This window comes from Cnephaeus nilssonii (assembly GCF_951640355.1).
Source record: "Cnephaeus nilssonii genome assembly, chromosome: 10".
NCBI classification, from domain to species: domain Eukaryota; kingdom Metazoa; phylum Chordata; class Mammalia; order Chiroptera; family Vespertilionidae; genus Cnephaeus; species Cnephaeus nilssonii.
In genome coordinates, this window is record NC_137081.1 from 73,866,417 (window position 1) to 73,871,878 (window position 5,462).

Consider the following 5,462-nt stretch of genomic DNA (forward strand, 5'->3'; position numbering starts at 1 on the left):
GGGACTGTAATGATGGTTGAGTTCTCACTGCGGAGACATTTTCTTTGGTTTATGCTACTTTTTCATTTTCTGCCTCTTATAACTGTACTGACATAGCCAATTGTGCGACCACCGATGTGCTTTTATGTGATCATTGATCCAACTTAAATGAATGCAAGACTGAGAAAGTTGCCAAAATATGTTTACACTTTATGTACAGTACATTATTTTGTTTTCATAATAAACTTTAAGTTACACATCCTTCTATCATCTAGCATCTCTCTGGAGCCTAATTGCCTGGATCTGTAGTCTGGTTCTACCCAATGCCTCCAATGGGTGCTCATTTGGCAAATTTGTGCTGATTTGAAGAAGATGAACTTCTCTCAAAACGCTTTAGTCTGATCTGTCCAAAAGTGTCATAATACAATGATTTGTTTAGAATAAACCACTTTACTGCCATCTCCCGGAAAATTACCCGATTCAATACACAATTCTACTATGACTATAATGGGAATGGTGGATCCTTAGATGGGACACCTTTTATGGTGCACAATATACAGAACACCTTAGGTCTGTTACGGTTTAGCTATGTGGACTTAAGTAACTATTTAACCTCTCTCTGTTTCTGTAAATGAAGCCAATGATAGGGTTCTAGGAATTAAGTTAGTTAATACATATAAGTACATAGGTACTTGGCAAATAGAAAACACTTAGTAAATATGAGTTATATTAATTATTAATGAAGAAATAGAATTAGACTTTGATTAAGTAGCTTTTCCAAGGATATCCAAATGCCAAGAGGAGCTGGGATGTGAACTGGGTCAGGTTTCGCTCACCCAACATTCCTTTACTTGCCCCTACTTTATGCCAACTTCTGTGTCAGGGATGTGGCCTGTGGTCAAACTTCATCAACATTGAGGTTTAACAAGATGGAAAGCAGCTGTGTAATAATCCTTTACCAGGAGGGATGGTAGAGATATACTTCTACTGTTTGCATTTAAATTTTTAAACAGCAGTTTCCTCCAGAAAATCCTGTGGTTCTGCTCAATTTCCTCTCTTGTTACCTAACTTCTTGAAAAAAGAGTGTCCCATATTTACTACCCAATGTGGGGCCTACTGTAATTAGAGCCTTTATAATATGATCTTCTAGAACTATGCTTAATAGCCCTTTTGAGAATTTATGGAGTCTTGAAATCAGAGCCCCAGTCATAGGAAGGGAGTTAGCAAACAGCTGTGAGTGCTGCGTCCTTGGCACTCTAAAATTAAGAGGTCAGGAAGATGAGGAAGGCCTAGAAACAAAGCTTTATTAGTCACGGTTCTCCTGAGAAACAGACCAATAGGATTTCTATAAAGATATGGAGCTATGTAGACAAAGATTTATTATGGGAGACTGGCTGTTGTATGCAAGCTGGAGGTCCAGGGAAGCCAATTTCAGTCCACACCCAAAGGCCTGAGAACCAAGTCATACTCCTTCACTTAAATGTGGAACCTAAAAATCAAAATAAATGAACACGCACATCAGAAACAGTCTCACAGACACAGAGAACATTTTGATAGTTGTAAGATGGGAAGGGGAGGAGAATTGGGGGTGAGTGCAAAAGGGGAAGGGATTAAGAAATACAAATTGGTAGTTACAAAATAGTCACAGGGATGTAAAGTGCAGTGTGGGGAATAGAGACAATAATATTATAATAACTATGTATGGTGTCAGATGAGTACTAGATCTATCAGGGTGATCACTTTGCAAGTTATATAAATGTTTAATCATTAAGTTGTAAAAAAAAGTTCATACTATATGATTTCATTTTTATGAAACTGTAGACAAAGCAAACTGATCTCTAGCGACAGAAAGACAATCAGTATGTTTGGGGACAGTGGGGTGGGGATGGGAGGGAGGGAGAAGTGAAGGTGATTACAAAGAAACACTAGAAATCTTTGGAGGGTGATGGATATATTCATATCTTAAATGTAGTGATAGTTGAATACATGTATACATATATCTAAACTTACCAAATTATACAATTTAAATACATGCAGTTTATTGTATGTCAATTATACCACAGTGAAGACATTTAAAATACAAAAGAAAGAATGAAATGATATGAAAATGAATGACAGTAAGTATAGAAACACTTTCAAGGAGAGTTTCTGTAAAGGGAAAGACGGAAATAAATGGTAGTTAAATGAAGAAGTAGAATTAGTTAGACAGGAATTTGTTTAGGTAGGAGAATAAACAGTAAGTTATGTTAATAAGAAAGGTTAGTAGAGAAAAGAAAACCATGGTTCAGGGAAAAGAGGAGATAAATGCTGCTGTGATGTTTGAGCACACTGGAGAGGTTGGCATCTAGGGTACAAGCAGAGGTGTCGGTGTTAGCTAGTAGGACAGTGGAACAACAGTACCATGAGAGAAACCAGAGTATATGGGGACAGATGCTAGTATGTGAGCAGATCTGATAGGAGTTTGCAGATGTTGTCTTCTGGTTGCTTTTATTTTCTCAGTAAAATGTGAAGCTGAGGAAGAGGAGGAATCAAGCAATCAACTAAGATAGGAGGGTAGGGGAAGAGGTATTGGAGATGAAAATAATCTACTTGTAGAGTGAGAGAGAAATGGATATGGAAATATAACTTTAGTTAGCAGTAAGTGTCCGCTTGAGATTAGTGGTCATGAATTTAAAGTGAGGCCACTTATCAGGGTTTTATGCTTTTCTTTAGTCGTGTTCATTTGCACAGTTGCAGGCATGGAATAGACAGAGAGTTGGACTGAACTTGGGCTGTGTTTTTGACTATGATGAAGCTAGACAGGGACAGAGAAGTCATGGATATATGCTATTGAGGGACTATAGTTTTTGGTCACAGAATTAAGGCTGGATAAGAAGAGGAGTGAATCCTAGATGGGTCAGGAAAAGTGAAATATTGATATCATTGATATATTGCAGGTCCTGAAGGGGTCAAATGGAAGTTGGAGAGGGGATACTGGAGGGAATGTGCTGGAAAGATAGCAGGTGGTGGTCAGAGAGCGTGATGCTGGAAATAGAGGAAATAGAGGACCTGTAGTTCAGATCATGATAAGGGCTATGGCATAATCATGGAAACAAATGTCTGAGGAACATAGACAGGAGGATTATAGGAGAGAGTAGCTTAGGGTCTGAGAAGCCGTGATATTGGAAATATCATATTAGATTGGGACATTGTTATCACCAAGAAGCAGAAATGGCATAAAAAAGGTGACAATAAGTCAGGTTTAAAAATCTTCAAAAATTGAAAAGTGGCCTGACCATGATGAGTTGATAACTATAACAAGGAGGACTGGTGTGTGGAATAGCCTGATCATCTGAGATTCAAAGCAAAGTGTTTCCATGGAGAAGAAGAGAAAATAGGAAGGAAAGTGCAATGAGGGGGTAATATGACAGCCATCCATTCTGCAAGGCCAGTGTATGAGAGTGCAGCAGAGCTAAAAGCTATCATTTGAAAAGGCTATGGGAGACACATTATCTGAGAGAGAGAGAAAAGAGAGAGAGAGAGAGAGAGAGAGAGAGAGAGAGAGAGAGAGAGAAAGAGAGAGAGAGAGAGAGAGAGTCAGGGTCCGGAACATAATGAGTCTAATCATAATGGACCAGAAGTTTTATAAGTCACAGTGGTAGAGTTTTGGGAATTGGGTTTAATTAGAAGATGTGATCAGAAAAGGAAAAGGAGTTCATGGGGTGTACAGAGTAGATAGGGACGGATAGCCTGGAGACCAGGGCTTCTTGTGTGGCTTTCTTTAGTTGAAACTGACTTTATTTTAACTACTGACTTAGAGCTTTGTCTAATTGTAGGGGAACTATTACGGGATAAGGTGCATAGCCATAATATGTGCTGGGTTGTGTTTAAGAGATAATCTCCCCTGGTTGTGATGCACTAAGCCCAAGAAGTAATGTATAGAAATTAGGTGGAAAGCAGAGTTTGGCTCAGGGTGGTGAGATCTCTACAGATTAAGAAAAATTTGTATGGAAATGGAAGAGAGGTTATTAGAGTGTAATATATCAAACCTGAAATCAAGCCTGTTTTGTTGTCAAGGTAATGATCCTTCTACCATCACACCAAAAACAATATAATATGTCCTTATTTTGGAAATATAGATTTCAAGGGTGAGAGGAGGAAGAAATAGACATATAAATTTTGAGTCCATACATGAGTGATTGATACGTATTTTGAAAGTCAGAAAGCAAAATTTTAATTTACTTTTTCACAAATTTGACTTACTTTCTGTTGCTTTCAACTTCTCTTCCATCTAATGGTAGAAAATATGATACCATCATTTTTAGGTAAATTTAGACAAATAACAGGTTACTTAGTCATATCAAGTAAAAGCTCAAAGTCAGAAACACTTTCTCTACCTATCCTTCTTTCTAATCTGAACACAATAAATTGGGGGAAATTCAGCTTCATTCTTGGGGAGAACAAGTGCTTATTTTTGATCTGTATAGCGACAGTGATGTGACACAGTGCCATGGTCTCTGTCAGCAGTGAAATGTGATCACTGGTGTCCGCTGTGCTCTCACAGGCTTCCAAGCAGCCCTCTGTGGTTGCATATCATCATAACGTGAGATCTGTTGGCCATGTCTCTGCCCTTGCATGCCCATTTGGGGGGTCGCGGGTAGAGTGGATAGGGATCTTGGGAACACTTGCTCCTGACACTCTTTCTTAATCCTATGGCTACACATAGTGAAGTGTGGTGTCTTTGTTGCCCTCTTTGAGCCAGGCTTAGTCATGCTCTACTAGAAGTGACAGTGTTACTCTGCGGTAGCTGCCTGTGATTGCACAAGGATTTCTCCTTGTGGCTTGCTGTCTCACTGGGCTGGACCCAGGATGGAAGACCCAGATGCACTGTACTATCAAATCTCAATTTTAAAATGGATTTTTTTGTGTTACCTCATATATTTGACATAACGTTGGGCATATGTGTTTCTCTCCCAAACTCCAAAATAAGAATTCTCTTTTATGTCTTTTTTTTTCCTCTCCTATAACCATACTCTCTATTCTAAGTTCAACTCCTCTTTAGCTCATGAAGACATGGGGACTTGGTCAGCATAGGGAGAAGAAATCATTACTTATTGAAGTCATATGCTTTATCTCTGGAGTAAGACATTTGATGCCCTTGTTCTTTGGTTCTCCATGAAGAAAAATTTGGGAGTGTTTTAGATAAGTCACATGGTAAGTTTTTAGTTTCTCCTGATTTATCTATTTTTATTCAGTGAAAAGTTTGGGTTGATAAATGAAATAATATATATGGCAATTGGCATATTCTTTGAAAGAAAGGTGCTATTGGAATGGAAATAATTGTTTTAAATTCTCGAAAATGAGAAAGAGAGAATGAGCAGATGGCTCATCATGCTTTCACTGGCTTTCAGGTTGGTTCCAAATGGCACACTATTGCCTGGGCAAATATTTGGAATCAAAATGACCCTATTCCATTTGTTCAGAATATTTCAATACTCTGTTGA